The sequence below is a fragment of the Homalodisca vitripennis genome, chromosome 5 (assembly GCF_021130785.1).
Source record: "Homalodisca vitripennis isolate AUS2020 chromosome 5, UT_GWSS_2.1, whole genome shotgun sequence".
NCBI classification, from domain to species: domain Eukaryota; kingdom Metazoa; phylum Arthropoda; class Insecta; order Hemiptera; family Cicadellidae; genus Homalodisca; species Homalodisca vitripennis.
Window position 1 is genome coordinate 96476258 of NC_060211.1, and position 15569 is coordinate 96491826.

The following is a 15569-nucleotide window of genomic DNA, read 5'->3' on the forward strand; positions in this document are numbered from 1 at the left end:
CACATCGATAATACTCGTTACAAGGCTAAGCGCTGTATAACTAACTCCTTTGTTACTTTGCACAACCGTGTGATCAATACTGACTACCGCACCAAGCTGTGAGGCGAGTGATCGGGTGAACGATTCACACATCGATAATACTAGTTGCAGACTAACCGCTGTATGACTATCTCCTATGTTACTATGTACAACCATGTGATCAATATTCCCTACCGGGGCCATGCTGAGGAGAGAGGTGGAACGATAGGTAGTGTCAACGATCCATACACCGATACTCGTTGCGAAGCTAAGAGCTGTATGACTAGCGCCGTTGATAACTTGATATATCCATGTGATCAATACTAACTACACAGACCAATCTGAGAAGCGACGAGGAACGAGAGGTAGTGTCAACGATCCATACACCGATACTCGTTGCGAAGCTAAGAGCTGTATGACTAGCGCCGTTGATAACTTGATATATCCATGTGATCAATACTAACTACAAAGACCAATCTGAGAAGCGACGAGGAACGAGAGGTAGTGTCAACGATCCATACACCGATACTCGTTGCGAAGCTAAGAGCTGTACCTATGACTAGCGCCGTTGATAACTTGATATATCCATGTGATCAATACTAACTACAAAGAGCAATCTGAGAAGCGACGAGGAACGAGAGGTAGTGTCAACGATCCATACACCGATACTCGTTGCGAAGCTAAGAGCTTTATGACCAGCGCCTTTGATAACTTGATATATCCATGTGATCAATACTAACTACAAACACCAATCTGAGAAGCGACGAGGAATGAGAGGTAGTGTCAACAATCTATACACCGATACTCGTTGCGAAGCTAAGAGCTGTACCCATGACTAGCGCCTTTGATAACTTGATATATCCATGTGATCAATACTAACTACAAACACCAATCTGAGAAGCGACGAGGAACGAGAGGTAGTGTCAACGACCCATACACCGATACTCGTTGCGAAGCTAAGAGCTGTACCTATGACTAGCGCCTTTGATAACTTGATATATCCATGTGATCAATACTAACTACAAACACCAATCTGAGAAGCGACAAGGAATGAGAGGTAGTGTCAACAATCTATACACCGATACTCGTTGCGAAGCTAAGAGCTTTATGACCAGCGCCTTTGATAACTTGATACATCCATGTGATCAATACTAACGTTTAAATATCAATACTCGTTGCGAAGATAAGCTTTAAGCGACTAGCGTCTTTGTTAACTTGACACAACCATGTGATCAACACACTACAAACGTAAATCTGAGAGGAGCCGATGAATGAGAGGTCTTGACAACGTTTAAATATCATTACTCGTTGCGAAGATAAGCGTTAAGCGACTAGCGTCTTTGTTAACTTGACACAACCATATGATCAATACACACTACACATTCAAATCTGAGAGGAGCCGATGAATGAGAGGTCGTGTCAACGTTTAAATATCAATACTCGTTGCGAAGATAAGCGTTAAGCGACTAGCGTCTTTGTTAACTTGACACAACCATGTGATCAATACACACTACACATTCAAATCTGAGAGGAGCCGATGAATGAGGGGTCGTGTCAACGTTTAAATATCAATACTCGTTGCGAAGATAAGCGTTAAGCGACTAGCGTCTTTGTTAACTTAACACAACCATGTGACCAATACACACTACAAACTCAAATCTGAGAGAAGCCGATGAATGAGAGGTCGTGTCAACGTTTGAATATCATTACTCGTTGCGAAGATAAGCGTTAAGCGACTAGCGTCTTTGTTAACTTGACACAACCATGTGATCAATACACACTACAAACTCAAATCTTAGAGCTGCCGATGAATGAGAGGTCGTGTCAACGTTTAAATATCAATACTCGTTGCGAAGATAAGTGTTAAGCGACTAGCGTCTTTGTTAACTTGACACAACCATGTGATCAATACACACTGCAAACTCAAATCTGAGAGGAGCCGATGAATGAGGGGTCGTGTCAACGTTTAAATGTCGATACTCGTTTCGAAGCTAAGCTTTATACGACCAGTGCCTTTTTTAACTTGGCACAACCATATAATCAATACTCACTACCAGCACCAAGCAGTGAAGCGACGAGCGAGAGATCGTGTCATTGTTCAAAACAGCGACAACCGATAACATGTTTCATTTAGAGATCAACTGTTAAATACCGATTGATCGCCTTTTGTTAGTGACGTTAGATTCCTCATTACTCTTGTTATGGAAATGGATCTGTAGGGTTATGATTATGACTAAATTAGTTTCAAGAAGATTAAATACATTTTGATCAGTAAATATAGCGACCAATCATATATACATTGATACATATGTTCGAGTATGCGTGGTATTAATATTGTTAACATACATATTGAACAGTATAGTACCAATGTCAAATAATTTGAAATAAAGTAAGATATGGGGTATTTGTAATATATATTAGAATTTAGGTTGTATTCTCGTAGTATAAGTTTAATGTATTACAATTTACTTGAGTGAGACAGTGGGAATTCTTTTTTCATCTAGAAATTCGAGGATTAGTTCCAAATTTGAGATTGGCTTTTGGGTATGAAAGGGGAGTACAGATCAGCATTAGCATAAAGTTTAAAGAACCTTTACTTTGAATTGAAAGTTTAATTGTATTAACCATCTATAACCGTTTCATGCGGAATTTCCCCTTAAGTTGCTGATTTTTCTTTTCTCTGAAATGACAAAGAGACCTGTCCTCTTTGGTCTAATAGTACAAATAAAAGAATACTCCAATTTTATGAGTCATTAGTGAACAGAGCATAATGAATTCAATTACATAAGAAGAAAACATTGCGGAAGCAAAGACAAAACGGCAGAGCCAAAGTTAAAAAGAGGATTATCGAACTGATAATAAGTTGACAAAGGTCCTTCTAGTGGAGGCTGGATGAGGACACCTTCGGCGAACTAGCTTAATCATGGATGACAAATCCTTACATTTTGAAACTATCTTTCCTTTGTACATCACTACATCCGACAAACACAAACTTTTGTAAGTCATTTTCGTATACAAATCACTATTAATTGTGGGTTTTGTAGGTCAGTGTTGTAGGTTTATTGCTCTTTTAACTATTTCCAATCCCAAATAAAATCTTTCAATTTGCACAATTTAATTTAAGAGCGTAATTTGGATAAAGACGTGGCTTAACCCTCCAATGAAATAATTGAAAGAAAGTAACCAACCCCGAAACCTCTTTTTTCTGTATTGAGTCCACAAAACTAATTTGCCCGATTATAGAAGCAAAAAAATTGTTTCCACTTTATTAAAATGCCATTGCTAAAAGAATTGCATTAAACTGTATACCAAAATTCTCGCTCCACGAGATAAGTGAAATTAATGTATACAATAATAAAGCGGCGGAGTAAAAACAAAAACACACACGGCAGCAACACACCCTTTAATGAAAATTAATCCTTTGGTAGTGAGGCTGTGAACAATGCTCCTATCATTAATATCCCGGGCAGCGATTAATAACATGAGGTAGTGGGTGTGGGTTGGTGTTGTGGGGAGAAGGGTAGGGGAACGTCAAAAGAATCTCCGCACAAATTATAATTCCTCACTGCCTATCGTGAAACTTTGCTTTACGATCTACTTTTGTCGTAAGCTATGCTAAGAATGAGGAATACTAAATTTCCATGGGATAAAAGAGGATATCCTTGACGCGCTCTGTGTTGCTTCTGACCATTAAAGGCCCACGTTAACTTGAAAGACTATTATTTAATTTATAGAATAGTGTTGTACAGTGAAAATATTTTAAGGGATATGATTTAATCTCTAAAAATGTCATGCATTCTGTAGGATACATATTTGCAAGATTAGGAAATTTACTTATAAAACAAACTTTTTTTAATAATCCTTCCATTTATTTAGAAATATTAGCAAATTGGGATAACAATTATCATTTCATTTTCGAAGATATATTTTAAAATATAAACGAACTCTAGAGCAACACCAGCCAAACGTGTTAGTTCTATCTCATCATCATTTATATTTCAGTTATCCAGCAGGGATTCAAAGCTTTGTTGTTATACAGGAGGATGGTATTAAATTGTAAACAAGATACTTTCAATAGTGAATCATTATGTCATCATGATTGTTCATTCAACATTATTATCCATCCAACATAATTTCAGTGAGCAAATACACATATAATACAAATATTTGTTCCTTTATATTTTACATCATGAAAAAACTTTCCCTTTTTATAACTTGTATTGCCAAAATCCATACAGAACACAAGTTTGCAGATACAAATGGAAAAATAGACGTCACAAAACTTCATAATTAATTAAATTGTCGAAAACGTGGAAACCGGCTTCAAACGATTTAATTAAAGTGGCAACAATAACTATTTGACAGAAAAAGTTTGAATGAAACCCTTCGTGTTGGAATATTGTATTTCCAACATTGAAACAATATTACATCGCCTATTACGACAAGTTACGCAATGAACAAAATGTGAAACAAAGTAAAACGTTACCACAAAGTAATTTGCACAAACTTGAAATTAATTAAAAGACACAGCGGTGGAATCACGATAAGATCTCTCTATTCCGGTGAAGTAAAATAACTTAGCTAGCTTGTAGGTTAATTAAGGATAAGTTGAGATTCCAGAAAAAGGCCTGAGGCACTCACATCTTCCAGCCAAACTTGCTAATAGGCTACAAGAAACCGAGCCGCACTCTGACAAACAGTCTGCATTGAACTAAACAATATAACACTATCTTTAAATGGCAAGCCTGTATGTATATATATATATATATATATATATATATATATATATATATATATATATATAAATTATGAAGCGCCTTAAATAAATCAGCCTTAGGACGAATAACTTTCAAGATGATGGTAGTTCGCGAGGCTCTATTACACAGTGGATACAAAACTAAAACTTCTTTAAATCTATAAGAGAACGTTTAAACGATTTTGTTATATATTGATCTTTTAAGTGGCAGCCGTTCGAATTATTGAAGTGGTATGGTTTTATCGCACGTATAGTTGAACAACTTGTATAAAAACACATAAAACGGATTTTAAAATCTAGAATTATGTACAAAGTTAGTTATTACATTTCTACTTGTTTAGTTATTGTAAGAGTTTAATATTACCGCTGTCATAAAACGCTTTGTAAAATATACAATAAAATAGTAAAAAGAAGAGAGAAAACGATAAATATCTTACTTCTTAACTAATTCCAACTAAAACTAGCACGATTTCATTTAATACCCTCTGAACGAGTTCGTACACTATCTGCATTCAGTTGAAAGTTTCAGTTTAGTTTTAGATGGTCGTTTAACTTAATTTCGTCAAAACAATTGACTCGTTTATATTATATACACTAGGCACTTAGTTAAATTATTCAAGCGGTGTACTTTTATATTGGTTGTCCATTTTTATGTACATTATTATACATAGGCAGTAAAAACGTTTATTTATTGCTTAATAGACAACTTGCTTGATGAATGATATTTAATAATGAAGATAGCTTTGCAGCGTACAATAAACAAGAGTGTATAATTATGTTTACGTTACGTAAGCAGCAATATTAAATTTGAGATACGATTTTTTTCTTTAAAAATGTTATGTGGAAAAGAATATTGATATGTGTATGGAGTGATATTACTGATACATTTGAGGTTATAACACCCTTTGCATTGTTTTTAAAATTGTGATTCTAATTTGCGCTAAGTATACATAAGGCCTTATTACGGCTGATTGATTGTGAGGTACATACATTTTAATAAAATGTCATGTCTCAATAAACGTACCTTTTACATTGCAACAAACATAATGTATATGACATGTGAGAAAAAATATAAGGAAATAGAAGAGAAAAATATGAGGAAAAGGAAGAGCTTGATGTTACTCACAATACTCATTATAATTCATTGAATTGTATAGACGTGGGACGGTTATGAGGAAATCTTTTCATGATGGGTAACAATTACTAAAAATCTTCCCTAAACCCTTCCTTCCTTAACTTCACCATAGAGAAGAAAATGGAACGGTGAGCCTGTAAAGTGAGGCTCTATTTTACTGAAATCTCTACTCGTCGATCCCATATGAAATGATCGATGAGAGGATGGAGTTTTATTAATTTCAATACCACACTAACGTATCAAGCTGAGCTAACCAAGGTGACAGGTTGTATCAATATTGTGTGAAATCCATCAATCAACTTAACACGGACTCTCCACTCACTGACGAGTATCAGCATCAAAGAGGTCATTAGTTTTTGGGGTTAATTATAAGCATTAAATTCCAGTACTAGTTAACCGAAAGGACGTACATTGAATATTTTAATTTCAATCTTTCTTAGTATAAATTTTCTATTAGGAGAAAAACTATTCGATTGAAACGTATGACCAAACCGGGATTCACAGAGAAGCAGAGCCAGTCCAGCAGTTAAGGTTGTAATATCCTGGATTTTCATCTACCTTAAGCTGTACAACACTTCGCCTCACTTCTCCTTCATGTATACCGACTTATCAAGATGTTCCCTAACTGTAATGCAGATTAAGAGTCAACCGGTGTCATTACGGGCGGGGCTGCTTGCCAGAAGCATTGGACGGGCAACTGTATAAGGCACGGTTATTTTGATATATGTTTGTCTGACATGTGCTGCAATATGTTAGCGTTCTGTTAAACTGATATGTGAAGTTAGTATTATACCGACGAAATTCCATTATTATCCAATTACTCCAGCGTATTAAGCAAATAATCTGTTCGCAGCACGATGCTTCGGCAAATCTAGGAACTATAATTTATGAACCTTGCACGACACTAGCGAATTCTGGTGACTGGTCTAGCTACTAACGTCTGTTTAGTTGACACGTTTAAGTTGGGGTTGCGGTTTCTCTTCAACATTTGGTAAATATTGTTTTAAACTTTGCAATTACAGGTACGGGGGATGAGATGGCTATAGTATATAAAATTAGTTTTCGTAGATCAGATCTGTCTTTCGTGGTAGATGAAATATTTGCTCAAAATTTAACTAAAAACAGGCAGGGCATGAAGTTATTAAATACATTTTACCTCATTTATATTTTCAGTATAGTTTATAAGGTTTTAACAAAACAGCTCCAAGATGATCTTACCTGCAAGAAAAATTGAGTTGTCAACTCTGTTAGACAAGTTTACCGATCAGACTCGCCCAACTTATCAAAAAATGGGTCGGTAAAGGCACAAGTTATAAACCAATCATAGCGACTTGTGATGTTCAATTACCCGTGTAATTGGTTTAGAAATGGTCTCGAGTCGCGCACATAATTGTATTGTGCGCAGCTCCCCCTCCCGCCTACAGCCCATTTAAATATAACCTCATTTACACTGCTTCTAAACAAAATTTTATCTTTTAAGTTTTTAATTTAGTTTGACGTGGCGCCGTCAGAGAGAATCAACATTTATTTAGCTTCATTTAGTTACGCGAAGACGAAGGAATGCCTTTGATATTTCTTTCCATAAAGTTCCGATAAACATCAACAGTTCAAATTATCTGCTTCTATAAACCGATCCTTCTTAGTGGGTTATAAAAAAAACACATTAAGATGCGGTATTGTAGAAATTATTTGCCAATAAAATTTAACAATTTTTTCTGAAATTTAATTTAATGAAGAAAAATAATTTACTGCACCAATGTACAAGGTGTCACAGAATTCTTACGTCGAGTAAAGAACAAAATATATTTTATACGCATTAGGCTGTTTGTCTTAGTATATATGTTGAGACAAACAAAAATGTCTAGGCTAGTACAAACAGTAGCCATTTCAAAGTGATGGTTCCGAACATTGACAACTCGAAACCTACTTCTAATTTTATAATAATAAAGACAATTTCGACACTTCTGTAAGTCAGGGGCAGGGGAACACACTTGTTGTATCGTAGGTACCCCAACTTTATGAGATTTATGTACGCATTTCGTGCTATCGTAGAGGATTAAAATTAGGTTTTTTATTTTGAATGTGCTTAAATTGAATAATCGCCGGTTATTGCAATATTCATTGGCTTGGGTAATAAATAGATCTAATTGAACTGAATGAGACATTTAACTATATGTGATACTTGGACGAAACATTAATTTCACTTAAATTATTATTTTAGAGCTTTAATTATTTAACAATTATTTTAAGTCTTAGTTTCGCGTATTGAAGATAGCTTTTCAAGTCGAATATAAAATATATAAGATTTTAACACTGTGTTCTGACGCTGTGTGTGACGTCATAACAAATGGTAGTTGATATTCTAACATGGCGGCAAGTTTGTTTTTGATCCCATAAGAACAATAAAAACTTCAAAGACTTTTAAAACTTTATTTATAATAGTAGAATAATTATGAGATATCTCATGTTACACATATAGTTAATATGCATCCAAATGCTTTCTGATGTATATTCAGGTAAAAGTGTCAAACTTTTGTATTTTATCGTTTAAATAATCAAAACTTATACAATTAACAAAAACGAGTTTGGATTCATGAATTCAGATAAAATTAGACTTCTTGCATTATTGTACGATCAAAAATAAGGCTGTAAATTTGTCCTAAATTTAACTTTGTTCTTATGGCGTAAAACTTTAGGTAGTTTCTCTTTATTCGCAGCGGAAGAATTAAGATTAATTTAACATTAAGTTTGATATCAGTGTTACTCAGTGATATTCAGTGTTATAAGTGTTACTTGTGAATACGAATAGTACATAAGCTTTTTTGGTAAACAATATATATTAACTATTGCTGAGGACATATTTTTAGATAATTTTGAACAATAAGGAAGACAACGATACAATGCGGAGTTACTAGTATTGCACTAAACCGAAGTGTACTGCTAATCGGTACCCCACGGTAGTTACACAATTATCACTAATATAACACAGCGAATGGCAGGAATGAGGCGGGCAGAGCAAGATGATATTAGAGCGAGGTACGGAATGCGGACGAGCACAGAGCCAGCCACTCAGCGCGTTGTCGTGTGTTTACAGAGTAGAAGTGTTTACTCCGCGATGTTTATAGCGAGTGTGTGAGAAATGTACCAGGTGGAGGAAGGCTCGCACACCAGACGGCACAATACCGCCTCGCCTACACGGATTATAGGATTACAGCGCCGCTTACATCATAACTGTTCCGTTCAGAACGGTAACGGATAATTACAGCGCTGCTTACATCATAACTGTTCGTACAGAATGGTAACGGATAATTACAGCGCTGCTTACAGTATAACTGTTCCATATAGAACGGTAACGGATAATTACAGCGCTGCTAACATCATAACTGTTCCGTTCAGAACGGTAACGGATAATTACAGCGCTGCTAACATCATAACTGTTCCGTACAGAATGGTAACGGATAATTACAGCGCTGCTTACAGTATAACTGTTCCATATAGAACGGTAACGGATAATTACAGCGCTGCTAACATCATAACTGTTCCGTTCAGAACGGTAACGGATAATTACAGCGCTGCTAACATCATAACTGTTCCGTTCAGAACGGTAACGGATAATTACAGCGCGGCAGCCAACATATAAATCATGTCTACATTGTGCCTTCAAGAGGGGAAGTGGTAGAATATTAAACAGTGGTGCACAAAAATACCGAAACAGAATACTGGTTCGAATGATCAAAATAAATTCAACTAACTTTAGTTATTGCACCATTACATTTCTTTCTCAGGGAACAGATGGACAACCTTAACAGACCAGAAGTCGAAAGCCAATGTAAATTTTATTAGCACATACCTTGTTCTTGAAGTTGATACATACATTAAAAAAAAAACACACACACAATTAATCGCTTACCAAGCTACGTTTGGTTGAGGTCAAAATGGCTAGGTATAAAAGGGTTAAACATAAGAAACGATATTTTTTTTATCAAATCGTATTTTTCTTAGCTTGACACACCTAAGTTCAACGGACATACAATTATATAAATGTTAAATCAGCGCCAGCTAACCATATAAAGACCCTTGAAATTGCTAATTGTAGTCTCTTTACCTTGGTATCCTGACGATGATATAACTATTGTGTCTGATAAACAAGTGTCTAAAATCATAGTTTTACATTTCTTTCACACTTTTGATACTCTCTCACTTAGAACCCCATCTAAACTAGTGCAGTTGGCGATCGATCTCTTTGTTAGGATACATTCTTCAAGACAACTTAACTGTCCATTTCAAGTGCTTATATAGAGCAAATTGATTCTCGGTGCCTAGACAATATAGCTTACAATAGTTTATCACAACTAGGAATGTTGTAAAAGATTTTACACACGTGTCCTAACAAAGTCGAGGAGGAGCTTTGAACGAAAAAACAGTTTTGGAGTAAAGTACCATCGCATACCGTTATTACAATATCTATTTAACGTACATTTTTTGCTGGTAATGTAATGTAAAACCAAGTACAAAATGAAATATACCATTACATATTCTGTATTTAAAACATACATGCTTTTTACAATGTTGTCCAAAATGTAGTGTATTTATATCATAGTTTCTTTTTTCAAATACCTTGCTTATAAATAACTTAACAACAATATAGACCAGGAGACGGGACGGGTGTTATAAGACACCACCCAATTTTGTTCTCAAACCTGTAGAGTATTTTTCTATTTAAAATTTGGCCGTAAGTTACTTTAATTAATTAATTAATTAATTTATTTTGTACTTAATTACTCGCTAATTGATCTTATATTGATTTCAAAATACAATGTTTCATTCTGATACATTGCAAAATAGCGCATTGCCTCCGTATGCACCAGCCTAAATTAGTATGTTATATACATACTGTTACAATGTATTGGTTTCTCTTTAATCAAATATAATCCTAACAAAATCGAGAAAATTAAAATCACAGGTCATAAGACCTATACATATTCTTCTAATATATCCTCTTCTGTGATGGATATATTTACAGGTCATAAGAATAAACTTTCTGTGAAGGATATATTTAGAACCAGTTGAAACAATTTTCAAAGAGGCGCTTCCTTCTGTGTAGATGGAGATGTATGTTTACGCCGTGGTTTATTTTATCTGGTGATAGCTGTCGTATAAACCGTTGTTTAAATTGGCATTGGCAAATTACCTTAGAATCTCAATCAGTTGTCAGTTTGTATGTACTTTGAAGTTGGCGAATATTAGTTGAATAATAGTTTGTTGGCTTTCAGTGAAAAATGAATTGTTTATGAATTGAAAAAAACGTATATTTATTGGTTTTATGGTTTTCATTTTCTTGTAGATTTCATTATACAATATTATAACGGCTTTGATTGAATATGAAATTCAATTTTCCATTCAGTAATAACCTGCACTGTATCTTTTCTTGCTTATTGCATAATGATATGGTAGTGATATTGATTGTCGTATATTATATATTTGATTTCTAAATAATTTTACCATAACTTATTAACGTTTAGAAGGTTGGGTATGTTGTATTTTTCTCCGTGACCTTCTAATTGTTACACTTATAAATGTCTGAAGCTATTGCATTCTTTATAATTATAGGATCGTATCTAAGGTTGTATCCTAAATGTTCTATTTATTCTGGATATGAAACGCATATAAGTCGTGTTTGGTACAAAAGCTGAGTGGTACATTTTATTTCGAAGGAGTATAAGAGAAATGTTATGCCCTTAGCCTTATCAAAAATACACCTGGAGTACAAAAGACATCAATATCATTACGCCATATATGTTATGTTTGAATCGTACATAATCAACAGTAGACTAATTAGTATGATAGTCAATTCTATTTGTTATATATCAATACAATTAGTAGGATTTTCATATAAGAACTGGAATACTTTTAAAAGAGTAGGAAATCTGAAAAAAAATTACAAAAAGAATTAATATTATGATACGGTAATTCAAACAATTAGTACGTATTTAATTGAAATATATGACTATTTGACGAGTATATTTTATTAAATTGCATTTCAATTTGAAGCTTAACTATATTTCATTTTCAGCAATAGTATCGTCATATTGGAATTTACAATCAAAAGAAAATATTTAGACTTCTCTTTCATCCATGACGAAGACTAGAAAGGCGCAGGACTGTTGTAAGGTCTCCATAATTATGAGAGCCAAAGAAGCCAGAACAGGGAAGTTCCTCAAGTGAATGTAATTGATTAAATGAGCATCAAACAAACTTTGGGACTCAAACGACTCATTTATGTAAATACCGAGTATTGTGAGGCTCGTGGGAGCTGCAATGTAAGAGTTACAAACTTGAGCTCATTTATGTAAATACAAAATATTGTGGGGCTCGCGGGAGGAGATGGTAAGAGCTACAAACTTGAGCTCATTTATGTAGATTCTGATATTAGGCTCGTAGAATCTACGATGAAAGAGTTACAAGCTTGAGCTCATTTATGTAATTTATGATGTGAGGCTAGTGGCAGCTAAAATATAAGAGTTACAAACTTGAGCCTATTTATGTATTTTCAGATATGAGACTTGTGGTATCTGCAATGTAAGAGTTACGAACTTGAGCTCGTTTAATAGAGGCAGTACGGCCCAAGAGAACTTGGCTTTATCCCAAGTATCTAAGGTCTGTAGAGAATGTGATGGTTATGATATTAAAGAGTAAAGGATAAACAGGAGTCGAGGCTATTCCAGGAGGGATTTCTGGTGTTAGAAGGACTGTTGGGGACAGTCCGGGCAGATTCAATTTGAACGAGTCTGTTATCATGTGTCTCAAGCACCTTAATGGATGTGTCACCGTTGTCCACGTCAATTTCTGTCTTCCTCCATTTTGTTAAAAAAAATATAACAATGGGGAGAACGTAGAAGGAGATAGGAACAGAGAATGGCGAACAATCTCGTGCTAAACTGTAGGTTTTGTCTGAACTGTAGGCGTCCCGCCCCTCAGACACCCTTACTCATAACTCGCGATTCGGCTGACTTTGTTAATAGGCTTTTAATAGAGGTGGAACTGTTTAGAAGACGTATGGGTGCTAACTCAGCGTTCACTGAATTATTTAAACCGTTGAACCCCTATTTAAACTGAAATGGCTACTTCTGGACTAGAAAGTTTTAACGCGAAACGCCGTTAGCATACAAATGGCCGTTTGTACGGGGAAAGGCAGTTTGCCGGGGCACACATTGGGGCATTTATCAAACTAACAATTAGACACAATTGGAGGGAACTTTTTAACAGTTCCGCACGTCGTACAAACGGGGGTAAATGAAGTACTAAACATGATCTCTCTACGCACAGTAAACATGGTACTCAATTTCAATGTACGTCATAACCCAAAACAAATTTGCAATGTTTTACTCTTATTCTGTACGTAATACTGAATCACATGTTTAACCTACTTTTAAATTTCTTAGTGATTAACATTTTACAAAATATTGTTTACAATAATAATTTTAAAACCCCCGTTGATTTATTGTTCAAAAACATAGCGAATTAGAATGTATAGTAGATCACAAGCTGTTACAACTTATTGAAACTTGATAAGATATTTATGCTACTCTATTGTTAAGTGTAATCATCATTATATGAGTCACGTGTTGTTGCCTCTATGTACTATAGCTAGTCTATTCTATATAATGTACAAGGCGTTACATATATTTCAAGTTTACAATGTTTTACGATATGTTTAAGGATATGATTACGTGGTTTCACTATGGTATCTATGATGAATAAGTTCCCGGGAGTCTGAATTTGGCGAAGTAGGACATCTTGAGAACGGTGAAGTAGGACACCCAAAATATGTTAACATTCAGTGCATAATTTCTTAGCACACACAGGATTTCATGAAGTATGATGTCTAGGGTATGTGACATTCAATATATAGTGAAGTAGAATAGACAGAATAGAATATGTTGGGGACACTCAGGATATGGTGAAGTAGGATATCCAAGACATTTTGACATTCAGGATATAATTCATTACAACACCCAGGAATTTGTTAAAGTAGGATATACCGAATATGTTAAAAATGAGGATATAGTAAAGTATGATACCTTGGTGAAGTAAGACATTCCGGATATATTGACATTCAGGATATTGTGAAGTAAAACATACAGTATATATGGCGCAGTAAGAAAACTAGGATATCGAGAAATAGAAATCAAAGGATATAATACATTGAGATCATTAGAACTTTTACCTTCAGTAATGACCACAATTAAATGCTAAATAACATCTACGATTGGTAAGTGAACCATAATAAATAGCAGCATTACAGTATTTCGGAGATACTCGGCCAACCCTTTTTATAGCTATATTATAGTGGTATAATAAAACTATTTTAAAATTTTTTGTCATTTTCACCCAAATTGCACAACGATATATAATAGTATTTTTTTAGGATGAATAAACTTTTCATATAGGTAGGGCTAATATCTGCTACTATAAAAGTAATAGAACCATGCACATTTGTATTCAAAACATTAAGAAACGCATGAGAGCCTCAAACTTCATGAGCAACCTTTGGGAATTAAAACACAGCATAAATTTCACTGGAAATCCAATACGCAATATCCAAGGTTAGCAATAAAAATTCCAATATACCGTAACTGTTTGTAAACTTGTGTCGGCAATAATACACATATAACGCTGACTACTTCACAGAAGTTCTTGGAATTACAACTTTATTTTAGATGTTCGGAGTTCGATGTGAGTTATTGTTTTAATAGAACTATCTAAATAAAGTATTGGCGAAGGTGGATGGCGATGACATTCCGAAAGTACAGGAAACTCCAGTCTTAATTGCTAAGGTTACGAACTGAAATATTGTTTTGATCTTCAGTTCTTAGAAAATTTCTTATTATTAGGCTGCAAATCATAAATAACTAGTTAGAAATATCACAATATCTAGTTAGAAATTGTAATATTACAAATTTTATTATTGGAGTGTTAGTTTTCAAATTCACTTTTGACATCATGGTTTACTTGCTTCGTATACATAAAAGAAATACCAAAATATTCAACTGTATTAAAACAATAGATATAACCAAACACTACAGGATTCGGATTTCAATCTGTTTCAAAGTTCTCATCTATATCAGTTCACACATTATTTTAAATTGGATCCTAATTACCAATTCTGATGTGATAATAATACGTAATAGATTATTTTTATAGTTAATACACATTTTTCGCAATGGTACACATTTTTAAAATTATCTACAGACATAAAAGTTGCAAGAACATTCCAGCATATTGTTAGTTAAACTAAAAAAACCTATCAAATTAAAGACGTATAAGCGGTAACGGAATCACCTTACGCTCTAGCAAAACCACATAAGTTTTTGTATGCAAAATAATATTTAATGCATTTATTGCAAATAGAATAATCTTACTCGTTTTGATAAAAAAAGGCTGAAAAGTAAAAGTTGATAAGTACAATTATATTAATTTAAGTAGTTAAAATTCTCATTTTTATTCTAGGAAAAAATATTTCAATATTAAAAATATTTCTTACATTTAAAACAGAGAAAGAAATTTTATTCCTTAAAATATACCGTTCCATTGATCAAATCAAAGTAAATAAAATTCAAGAAATACGTGATCATATACCACTGTAGACAAGGTAGGTGT

General features: G+C 34.2%; 1 long non-coding RNA gene across 1 annotated transcript in view; it reads right to left on the minus strand.

Moving 5' to 3' along the window:
• The window catches only part of LOC124362554, a 257948-nt gene that overhangs the window by 113905 nt on the left and 128474 nt on the right, over nucleotides 1-15569 (minus strand). The gene's annotated exons all lie outside the window — the stretch shown is intronic.